General features: G+C 43.9%; 1 pseudogene; it reads right to left on the bottom strand.

Annotated features, from left to right (window-relative positions):
* Positions 1–5,971: 5,971 nt before the first annotated feature.
* LOC128302670 (endochitinase-like) lies at positions 5,972–9,046 on the bottom strand (annotated as a pseudogene).
* Positions 9,047–12,953: the final 3,907 nt, after the last annotated feature.

Genomic DNA, 12,953 nt, shown 5'->3' with positions numbered 1-12,953 from the left:
GACTGTTTCGGCGAAAGGCACACGATGCAAACGATTGTCCAGATAGGGGCGTGGGCTGCCGTACCGCAGAATCTAATTAGCTTGAAAAGGAACAAATTCTACGCCAGAAGCAAATGAGTGGGAAAACCTTTGCTTTGGAAAATTGGAAACGATCACAATTGTGCCCCCGTAAGTTTTGCGGTTCAAAATGTTCCCCATTAGGAAATGGATTCCCTTTTTTTGTCATTACGATTTAATGAAAAGAAGAGCAGCAAATTTTAAACCGAAAGAAACGTACCGATCGGCAAAATGAAAACATTTAATGAAATGTATCCCCAACAGCACGCAAGGTGCGGTGGATGGAAACGGAATAGGAAAAAGAATTTCACCTACCGAAAGCAATCGCACAGTTCGGTCGCTTCAATCAAAAAGGGCAGTAAAAGGCACCAAATCCTGGGGAAATAAAAATCTTCAATTACACGCTACGCTAAGCGCACTGACGGATGCCGAAATCGACAGAAGAAATTTCGATATCCGACCAAAGACGTGAAGGGCCGTTGTGATGGTTGCAGGAAAATAAATAAATAAACAAAACAACCAAAAAGCACTATAAGACAAGCGAATTAAATAAAACGAGCTTTGCATTTGCTTTGGATGAGGTGGCGTGTTTGTTTTTCGTTTTTTTGGTTGCTATTCCGAGCTCCAAACGCGAAGCTCATTTGATCGAGATCGAGTTGGGGCCATAAGTGGGCAAAGAAAATCGACAAATTAAAACAAATAAAATCCCTCCCAGTGAAGACTAATGGATGCGAAGGCGCTAAACAAATATAAATGCGATGGCCCTCGGGGAGCTCATTTTGGGGCGGGTTGGAGATTTTTTTCCAGTTCAGCACGCGATTCAACGAACCCCCGAAAATGGTTTCCCGAAAGCAAAACAAAAACAGAGCGCGATAAGCTATCGAACCCTGCTGTCCCCAAACAGGGTTGGACAGGGTTGGAAGAAAATCGGTTAGAAAATAAGCATCACGCAAAATGGAAGGCTTCCATTTTGTGACCAAATGTCACCGGAGACCGTGTCCACCCACGGTCCAACGAACGTCGCATGCAGCAGACCAAATAACCACCAATGGCGACGATCCGGGCGAAGCCAACAAACAAAAAAAGGAAAACAAAACAAATCGTTTATGATGCTCAGCGAGGGTACTTTGCTGGTTTGCATGTCATAATTAAGATTGCCCGGCTGTGATATCGGTTCCGAGGGAAATTCTCGGAACCGTTGTGTATTTACCCCCAACACAGAGACCCACACACACAGACGCGCTCGTAGGGTTGTTCGTACAAATGGAGACCCATTTGAAGACGACCGATTACCATGAGCCGCAAGCACAGCACAGAACAACCCAGCCCCAATTACCTTCCCGAGCCTCATTTTGGGGTGGGAGGGCAGTTGAGTAAGTTGAGGTCTGTTTTCGCCCTCGCCGACGTCCCCTTCCGTCCGCGGGAATCGTTTTCATTTTTCTCGGAGAACCACCCAATGGCAATGGCGGCTTGCCGGGAGGGCACGCTGGAAACGTCAGGCGAATGACGTACCGAATGGAAGACAGGATGAACTCGCCGACTGCCGAGCCACTGAGCGCGGAAATTGACGATAATTAGTGTGTGCTTCCTGTGACACTTGCTGCTGCTGCGTTTGCTTGCCCGCTGTGTCGAATGGCGTCGGTGATTGGGGTGTGATTTTCCGTCCGGGTGTACATAACCATGGCCAAATAAATCACGAACCTACTCAGCACACTCCGATACTCAAGACAATTGAAATGGGTGTCTCGTTTGGCTGCCCCAATCCTGGTGTGTCCTTCGCGGCACGGTGGCACGGGGGATCTTACCGAATGGAGCCCCAATTAAGTAAGTTATAACGTGAAAATTTTAATGACACCTGCTTTCGCCGCTTCCGAGACGAATTATCGGCGTTCGGGGTCGATCCATGATTAGGCTGCCCGGTTTATGCGCACCGCAACACATGCGCAGGGCTAATGACGATGTTTGCTAGCTGACTGTGGATATGCACACGTTTAAAGCGCGAATCGGACACAGATCAAAACCACCAAAAGAAACTTCACGGGCAACCCCAATCCATCGGGTGTCGGTGATGGAAAATCTTATCACGAAATGGCCCCCTGTGACCTCTTTGTTACTTTCGCCCGGGTTTGCTTGTTTTGTAGTGTTAGCCTTGGGAGAAATTTCTGTAGCATCCTTTCGCCATGTCGATGGCGATTAGTTGAGTTAATTAGGTTGAAAACGATAATTTGAGTTTTGGGTCTAATTTTTGTCAGCTAAACAGAGGTATCACAGACAGTACGCTTTTATACGATGTTTTTTTTTGTTTTGACTAAATCGTTCGAATGTTTGAGGTTCGGTACTATCAGCTCATTTAGATCAGTGACGGGTAGGCTTCCGCTCAGGCACAGTTTCATTCAATGACAATTAGACAATTATCTACGTCTCTAGCGGTTGACCTCGTTGAGATGTGGAAGTAAGCGAGAGAAGAGGATAGGGAGCGAGGGGAAACTCATTTGTTTGTTCGTTTTTCCTGTCAAATTAGAGCGATGGAAAATGGGAAAATGGCTTCGCCGTTGATAGTCGTTACGCAAATGACAATAGGGCGAGCTATTTTAGGTCAACCCAAAACAGATTTCCTTTGCTGAGATACCTATTCTGATATTAACATATTTTAATTCCTTGCATCGTTCATCTGAATCAAAAAAATAATTTGATGGTAATAAAGGTCTTCTTGGGAGCGGCGCCGGTCTTTACACGACAGGACCGGTCCAAAATTCCTTCCGGACCAACCCTCCGTACGCAGGACTGACTATCCCGCTACGGGTAAATATAAAAGTCAAAGAGAGCTAGAAATGGCAGGCTTTAGACCTCTTGAGGTTGTTGTGCCAATAAAGAAGAAAGATCTTCTTCGCACAATTCATCGAAACTCTGAACTTATGTCCGAACCCAAATAATCTTAAATGTCTCAAAAAATATAGATTGACCGTACATAACAAGAACAACAGGCGTTTTAAATTTATGCACTCCCGAAACCTCCAAACATATCTCCAGCAGAAAGGGGTTGAAATGGCGAAACGCATATTATCGATCTTAAGACCACCGGGGCGGAGTTGCAGTGAAGTGATTGATTATGTGTCCATCGATGGTAAAATATTGGTACACGATCACGCCATATTTCTCGCCAGCTCTGTACGGGTACCTCGATCGACCTTCCTTCCAGTTGGCTGGTACGGAGCACATGCCAACGCTGGCCAGCCGCTGCATTCAGCAACTTCGGTGCACCTTCGGCTCACCTCGACGGGTTTTTCTTGTCAGGCGATTGTGAAAGAGGGTAATTATCAGTGAATGTCGATCAGCAAAAGACAACGGTTTCGCTTTGCGGGAGGAGTGGCCTGACCGAATGCCACGACCTACAGCCCTTCGCGGTAACTCCACCAGCCAGCGAGCCACGTACCGATCAGTTATTAATGAATGATTATCGATTTTTATCGGAATGTAGCTCCCGGTTCGTGTGGTCCGCGTGATATCCAACATGACAAGATGTTGAAGAGAGAGGAGAGAATTAAAAAAAAACTCGCGAAAGATGAAAAGATGAAATCGTGAAGCAAATCAATCGATTATAAACATGATCGAAAGGACACATTACAGCTCCGAAAGCAAAGCAGTTCTAATTCTAGCCTTTAACCACCCGTCGCGTGTCCGATCGGTTTCTGGTCGTTCGATCGCGCGAACGTGAATGAAATCTGCTGCCGAATCGGCCGTTCTGTTTGAGCAGCGTCACAGCGGGCAGCTACACGCTAGCGTTAGGTTAGCTGCCCGCTTAGGCACGTCCGGAAAAGAAATCGATAAACATAATAAACACCAGCCGCACGAGCGAATGGAGCTGTCGAACGAATGGAAAATTATGAATTATAATTTAATAATCATAAATGAGCGGATGTTGTTATTTGATATCACTAGGCGAGAACTTCTCGAGAAGATAGGAACAAAAATTGTCTAAGTTTATTGATCTATTGCAAAACCATGGCCATGAAAACATCAGTAAGAAGCAATGCAAATCATGCACTGAATTCCTACAACGGATCATAATAAAAAATTTTGTAACAAGATTTTGACTCATTTCATCGTGTAACCTTTTTACTTAATATCTCGTTCATCATTTTCATAGTTGACAGCGATCAATGTGTTGCAGCACTATATGCAACACAAAAATGTGTATGAGCGATTAAAAGCAAGATATAATTCAACACCTCCATCCAACACGATCGACAGCAGCCTCTTGAAATCGACCGCAATCAATGCTCTTTGAAGACGATCGTTTGTTTCGTCCCCTGTTCAACGCGCTCAAAAATATACCACCAGTCGCGGGGAAAAAAATATGACATTAAAATAAAATATCAATTCATAAATAAATGATAAAGAAACCCCCCTAACGATACGAACAGGCTTACCGATACCGAGCGTGCTGCAGCTCGCATTTAAACGAGCCCAAAAGCTATCGATTCTTCATCCCTCTGGCAACCTTTTCTTGGGGCTGCCGTTGGCTAATCAAGCCAACGGGTTTTAAAGCCCCAGAATAAAGGCGTTGGGTCGGGCTGGGATTATTTAAATTTCGTGCACCCTCCCAAACAGTCGTCGAGATCGTTTTCTAGTCGGATATTTTAATCCATTCATAAATAATACCACCACAACAAACAACGGACGGAGCTCACCCAAGCTCGGCGCGGTACGGTTTTGGAAAAAAGAAAAACCGTCCCAACTTTCGAGTGGGACGCTTGTTGTGTCTGTGGCCGAAGCTATCATTTTTAATACCATTAACATTATCATCGACAAAACGTTTCCTTTTCCTTCTTCAACTCTATTTCCACGTTCGTTGAATGATTTTCTGTCGCATAGGTCATTTTCGAAATAACTAAATTTTCGTAAGTCTTCCAACGCGTTGGTTACGCGTCCAGCCAAGCAAAGGATCGAGGAATGAAATTCACACTTCGACAAGTGCGCATTTGATGGTGCTTGCTCGAGTCTGTTCCCCCGCAACTCGAATTCACTGTGCTCGAGAAAACCATGGAAGGTGTTAAAAAAGATTGCCCCATTGCAGCCTTGAGCTTCGTGTCTAGAGCGGTAGAAAAAGGATTAACATTTTTGTCACCTCGCCACGCCAAGGGATCGCATCGAACAGCTTCGATAATGAGATTAGCGTAACCGGAAGTGGGCGTTGGTCTCCCGCAGCGTAGCCGAGTGGGTTGATCGGGGCACTCCTTAAAAAAAACGCCATAAACCTTTGTGAAAGATTCATCCCCGGCCATAAACTCTTCAGGGCGCTTCTGAAGTATCGCTCAACTCGAAGCACAAACTGTCCAACCGATTAGTTTGTCCCTGTTCGCGGGCAGAGGCTTGAGTGTGCGGCTTAGCAGTTGATACCGCGAGTTCATTCATAAAATTTCAACTTACCAACATGACGACGGACCCATGTGTGATGAGTTCGGAATATTTGTATAAGGAATAAGCTTAACGGGGGCAAAAATTGATTGAGCAAACGAACCAACTGGTTTGCACGGTGGTGATCGACTTTGAGCATGGGAATAAAGCGATGCGAAAAGTAATCCCAGTTTTATGACAGTGCTAAATATTCGTTGCCTTTCTTGGTTAGCTTAATGCTGAGGATTGAATATATCAACTCGGACTTACTATGAATTATGTGCCATGTTGTTCTGCGCCTAACCTACACAAATAACGCAAATCTTCCTTTTTTTCGCCTATAATAAAATTTTTAACAAGATGTGATATTTTTTAGCCTATTTGAGTAAAAACGAAAGCTAAGGCATTTCGAAATCACACTCTGTCGCACCGTGTTTAATTACACAATAATGGATTTATTATTAACATCTTATCGAAGAATATTGATTAGACATTGTGACTGCCCTTCTTCCAGCCCCTACTTGTTCCATTCAATAGCAAATCCTATATCCGAAGGGATTTGCTTCAATCGCTGATAGATGTAGGTGGTAAGTGGATTTCGCGTCCCACAGAATCCCCAAAAATCATCATAATCCACATACTGGAGTATCACGCCTCCAAGACGCTTCTCCTGCACGAAGCTCAGCTTCACTCCAATGGAGTTCGTGTCTTCGTAGCTCATCCACTGATTGCCACGAACGGCGAAAGGCATCTGACCTATGGGATCATAAAATATGCTCCATCCGCTGCGTATCAAGAGACAAAGCTGCAATAAACACATAAATACAAAGATGAGTTTGCTTAGATAGTGATATCTTCACAGTACCTCATAGTAAGGATAGTAGCCTTCATAATAATACTGTCCTTCCGCTCCTGGTCCAACAGTTGGAGCACCCACATTATAAATTGATGGATTGGCTAGGGTGTACGCCTGTCCAAACAATCCTAACCCTAAGATCATCTTTTTTGGAGCACATCCAAAATCGATCCATGTCTCTGCACCGTCGACCTTGAAGCACAAGCAAGCATTAGGAAGTAGTCGTAAAAAAAGGATGATATTTCACACTTACAATATTCGTCCTTGCACGATTTGACTCCGTCTCGAAGGATCGGTTGCGCATTGGAGCATGCACATCGGCTACGTTATTCGTGTGTGGCCGCATATCGAACGTGAACAGTGTCACAAAGTCCACCAACTGGCAGATGCTGGTCACTCGATACGATTCCCGCAGTACCTTCGGATAGACGGCTCCAAAGAACAAAAGTTCCTTATTGCGAGTTTTGAGTCCCGCCCGAACATCGGTCAGCAACGAAATCAGTGACTCACGATCACTGGAGATGCCACCAAATTTCACCTGTGTTCCCGGCCACTCCCATGCGATCTCCACTCCGTTCAGCCCGTACTGCTCCAACAGCTCCAGCACGGCCTTCACGTATGCACGGCGTCGCTCAGGTATTTCGGCCATGATCGAGTACGAAAGCGCTTCTTTGCCTCGTTCCACTATTGAAATGTGGTTGCGCACTGTCGACGATCGAGCCTTGATGGTGTACATGTACACACCCAGGCGTTGAATTTCTTCATTCTGGAATACAGTTTTACTGTTAGTATTAAGAATTTCTCCAACATGGAATTTGCACAAACGTTAAAGAAATACGAGCCACTTTTCCACTCGGGAAACGATATTTCACGATAGATCACATCACTACAAAGTTCCACGGGAATCTCGTTCGCTGTGTACCTTCCGTAGCCCTTCGTTTTGGGTGAATCGCTCGAGAAGTAACACATCAGCCGCTTTCCTACGTTGCACTCTACGGAACACACCAGTAAGCAACCCAAAACCAACAAGCGCCAACACATTGCAACCTTCACGATCAAGGGACTTGTTTAGAACTGAACCCACAGTACAGTATCGAAACTGTCCATGACATCTTCAGAATGACGCATTATGAAACCTGTTCTTGGACGGGGAAGCACATACCACAAAAGTGTCTTGATTATTCCAGTCCAGAACTGTGCGAGAACTTATGACGCAAGGTAAATGTGAGCAAACTGGTTATGCGAATGTTGGACGTGTATGTGTCCAGTGTTTAGATTTTGGATGGTTTGTTAACATTTGTTCCTTTTCAATCTTTAGCATGTTTTCTTACTCTTTTTGACATTAAATCCAACTAATTCCAGTCGAGTGTATCAAAGACTAACTCTGACTTATTAAAGGATGAAGGAATAATGATGTAATTAAACGATCCAACAACTCACACAATGAAAGTTCAAGCTGGACTGTGTCTAACTATGAACTGTTTAGTAATTGAATTCACAAATAGTCAATCGCTTACTATGACGCAAGCCAACAGAGCATTTTTTGCGTGCAGAGGCAAATAAAAGCCAAATAGAGGTCCACTAATTGGTTATACAAGCCGTACAAGCCACGAACTGCACAAACGTTTCAGTTTTCAATGCGACTCAAAATAGCCCCTCACAAGAAATAAAAAATCTCGCAGTATTCTAGCATAAAGCTTACAATAAAGCAAATATATTTGCTGTCAGTCTTTAACGCATTCTTTATTATTTCTATTAACGCAGACAGCATGTGCGATGGAATTGTGTTTGCTGGAAGCTTCAAATACGCTTATAAATTTTCCACATACACACTGGGATATTGTTTATTATTCTCTGGTGAGTTTTACACATCCGCTAGAAACTGCTCACGAAACAATTATAGCATTTCGAAAAAGGATTATGCACCGAATCTAGCCAAACATCGAACACACGCCCGGGACAAGGGGACTTATGCAAACGCAAACGATTGCAACCTGACTGCACCCGGATACGGTGAATGCTAATGTTTGGAATGCAATCCTGCCCTAAAACGTACGATATCCAGTGCAACCGCTGGATGATCATTATTCTCGCACGAACTTCTTCACACCATCGTTGGCACTGACACCGCTGGCCACGATAATCGTTCGGTACGTCAGCGGATTCGACTTGCACAGTTTGCATAGGCTTGCAACGGATGCCACAACTATCAGGTACAGTCGCACAGAGCCGTCGTCGTTTCCCTAGAAACGAAACAAAAAAATTAGAGACAAGCATCGCCGAGTGCCGAGGGTTTTCGCAATGGTCAAATGCAGCGTTATCGAAGTGCAGCGTCGTGGACATTCGGCAATTTATTCGACATTTTATCACCAAATCGTTAAGTAAAACCAATAATCATTTGTTAGCCGTGGTCGTTACGAATTGTGCCCGTATTCGCTTTGCTGCAGTACCGCGTGTTATCCTGTAACTAGCCGTACGAAAATCTGGCCAGGATTTGTGTCGTTTAAAAATATCCCAGCAACAACCCATTTGCGAGGTAACAGTGTTCGGCATAATAAATACACTCAATAATTTAAGTAGCATGCACGACTTTTGCAAATAGTTTTGGATCATGGAAAAATAAACAATGTTGCCAAAAAAAGGTTTTAATGGAGGATTTTTAGTATTAAAAGAATAGATTACAAAACATTATATACAAATCTTCAGACTTATTATTGTTACCTTCACTGTGAACATCCTATCCAGAACACATTTTCTAGCCTTCTTTGTTCCGGCCTCAACAACTAGCTAGGCGTCTCCATTTGCGTTTAGATTTGTCAATGGACCACTTCACGTCCTTAGCCTTCTTCGCACGGTTCTCGAACCGATAGCGTTGCGCTCCATGGGACCTGCACAGAAAGAACATTTGTTTATCTTTGTTCAAACATTCTTTCCATCTTTGTGGTTGAAACCATAACGGTGCCGTTTCGTAATCCGTTTGGCGATCATTTGAAGCTTTGAATGCGTTTCTGCATCGGTTTTCGATCGTCCTTTTTTCCATCCTTGTAACGCTTCCGTTCGGTGCCGTGCAGGGATGTTACCCCTGCGATGTACCTTCCATTCTGCCTCAGCCCGATGCCGAGAAGTTGATAGAAATAAATCCCACACCGAAATGGTACCGAACCGAAAATGTTGTTGTCGAAAACTAATGGCTCTCATTTGTTCATTCGTTCGCGTTCGCTTTCAAACTCGATCGATTGTTCGGCCGGTGGGGGGTTTGCAGTTCGGTTTGATTGGAAAGGGAAGAAATGATGAAAAGCACCCTGCTTCCACCATCCCCACATGCCCAACGATTCGCTACGAAGAAAGGCAACAGCAGACGGTTGCTTCTTGCCGTCGAAAAACTCCACAATCAATCCTTCGGCCGGTACCGGCGCGCACAGCGATGGTATGATGGCATGCAAAAGTTGTGCCTCAAATTGAATCAACGAAAGATAAACGCCCGCATAAAGCAGCTGCGATTTTCCCGTGTTGCCGGCAGGGCCACGTGAAAGATGGATGGATTTGAATATTTTAACCCCGGCACATCGTTTTATTTATTGTTTTTCATATTCCTTTCCGATTGCATTTATGTGACAATAAATTTGCCCAACTGAGGAGCAGGCGCGCCTCGCTATTGGGGCTCGCTACTAGGGGTCCTCTCGTTTCGCCCTGAGAAAAGTGTCGTTTCGGGTCGATTTCAACTCACATTAGTCGAAACGTTTCATTGCAGCGCGGCGCTCGAGCGGATGGGTTTGGGACTGTTGGGCATTAGAACGGACCGGGCCGTGACGGCCGTGAGGGTGGAACACATACTCCAGTCGTGAAATATAGTGTACAGTGAGTACACCCGTCCGTGCAGTCGGTACCAGCGGTGGCACAGTTGCGATCGACAGCGAAACAAACAAACATATTCATAAAATGATTTCAATCATCATTAGTCACAGCTGCGGCTGGTGAAGCGAACACTTTTTGCGGACGTGGATGATAATGCGAACAAGCTTCACCAATCAATGGAAGAAAAATGATGGTAATGGGTAGTATATCGCATTTTTCCACGGGTTTTTGAACGAAAAAGGGTAACGTGGTATCGTTCGAAAAGTGTGCTACTGGATGCGTTTATCGATTGTTAACCATAGGCGATTTGTATGCTAAATGTTAATTTTACTCCATGACTGTTGGCAATACATTCGGATAGGATTATTGTTTAAATTTCATGTAAAGCTCTTAATTTTGATAATGGTAATTTTCCAGTTGAAATATTAAGAATAATTCATTAATCTATTGATTTATTACCGTCATTACTTATATACCAAATACTAGTAGATGCAATAGTGTATTAACATACGTTTGATGCAGTGGAGGATCAATCTCCTTGGAGGCCCAGGGCGGAATTTTTAAAGGAGGGCCTCTAATTTTGCTACGGAATTATCGGTATTAGGCAGGTGTACTTAAAACATGATTTAACAACACCAGCAAAGTCTCGGAAAGAAAGCTCCCTTGCGTACATCTCAGAGTTCTGTTGCGTAGCCCTGTAAACGGGCCTAGTAAGCTAGTCTCTATATATAAGCGTTTGTATGCGCTAAGGAGAACCATAACGCCACTACTTGGATCACATTTTCTACGATTTACGTACATTTACGAATCCTGAGTAGTCCAGGATTTACGAATCCTGAGTAGTGGCCTTCTACGATTTTGCGCCCAAGCTACAGTTTTCAATCGGTTTACTTTACGGTAACAATCAGAGAAATTTCTTAGAAACCTGTTTCGCTCATGTTGATGTTTTAGGCGATGAACAACACAATTGTTTTCAGATTTGCGAAACTAGGAAAGCATGGTTTTCAAGAGGTGACTCCTGCAGTGTGAAATAAATTTGCCCATCACTATTGCATTGCATACTATCAAACCCGGGAGAGCGATCGCTAATGTAAGGAAGATGGAAGAAATGGAAAGTATCCCTTATCTCTCGCTCAAACTTCACGCCGGCTGGTACGAAATTCCATACAAACCAGCTGTTTTCAGATTTCCGATACCAGGAGAACATCCACGGAAGAGGTAGCACCTAGTACAGCAATTTTGCTCGAAAACCGCCGAAAGGTATGCAATGTTTAAACACTAACTTTTCCGTTGGTGGCGAAAAATTTCTTCGAAAACTACCAGTTTTCGAATGTCTAGTACCAAGAGAGCATCCACGGAAGAGGTAGCACCTAGTACAGCAATTTTGTACGAAAACCGCCGAAAGGTATGCAATGTTTAAACACTAACTTTCCTTACAAACCAGCTGTTTTGAGATTTCCGATACCAGCAAAGCATGTTTTTCAAGAGGTGACTTCTGCAGCTTGGGACAAATTTGCCCTTCACAATTGCTATTGCATACTATCAAACCCGTGAGAGCGATCGCTAGTGTAAGGAAGATGGATGAAATGGAAAGCATCCTTCATCTCGCTCAAACTTCTCGTCGGCTGGTACGAAATTCCATACAAACCAGCTATTTTCAGATTGCCGATACCAGGAGAGCATCCACGGAAGAGGTAGCACCTAGTACAGCAATTTTGTACGAAAACCGCCGTAAGGTATGCAATGTACACTAACTTTCCATACAAACCAACTGTTTTGAGATTTCCGATACCAGGAGAGCATGTTTTTCAAGAGGTAACACCTGGTACCAGTCGAACAAGCACAAATCACGCGCTTCCCGGTAGTTGCAATCCCAAGTTGTTGCATGTAAGATGTTGCATGCCAGAAGTTGCGCAACATATGTCGCGCAACACATGTTGCGCGACATATGTTGCATACCAGATGTTTTGCAACACATGTTGCGCAACATGTGTTGTGCAACATGTGTTGTGCAACATCCTGGTACTCGGCTGGTACCAGGTGTTACCTCTTGAGAGACATGCTCTCCTGGTATCGGAAATCTCAAAACAGCTGGTTTGTATGGAAGTCAGTGTATAAACATTGCATACCTTACGGCGCATTGCATTGCAAGTTGGTTGCAAAGTTAGTGTATAAACATTGCATACCTTACGGCGTAGTACCAGGAGCTACCTCTTCAGTGGATGCTCTCCTGGTACTATACATTCGGAAACTGGTAGTTTTCGAAGAAATTTTTCTCGACTATCGGGAATCCTTGTGCAATTTCGTTTATACTTTAAAGTCACAAAGTCGATATTTTTCTGCATTGAATTTATCACATAGAAACAAATGTTGTTTATAACTGTTACATTTCCAATAATCGCACAATCGGCACAAATTTTTTGGGGTCTCCAACATGGCGAGGCCCTAAGCGACCGCATACTCCGCCTACCGTTTGATCCGCTGCTGGTTTGATGTAAACTTACTAGGTCGAACCCTCAAACGACTATCAACACAAAGAATTGTCCTAAGATAGTTAGACGACAGCTCAACATCAAGATTTGCATTGCCAGCACATTATTGTTGCAAGTTAGTTAAAAATGATTGAAGATTGTCCTGTTCATAGCATTGCTACAGCGATACTACTAGAAAGCTAGTTTGATGTCGATACGGCCAGGCCGTTCTAACGAAAAAAAAAGAAAGCTAGTTTGACGTATATAAATTATGATTTTGTTGACAACGAGCACCACAACTAATTGTACATATAACA

This window comes from Anopheles moucheti, chromosome 3 (assembly GCF_943734755.1).
Source record: "Anopheles moucheti chromosome 3, idAnoMoucSN_F20_07, whole genome shotgun sequence".
Lineage (NCBI taxonomy): Eukaryota > Metazoa > Arthropoda > Insecta > Diptera > Culicidae > Anopheles > Anopheles moucheti.
This window is presented reverse-complemented; position numbering and strand designations above follow the sequence as displayed.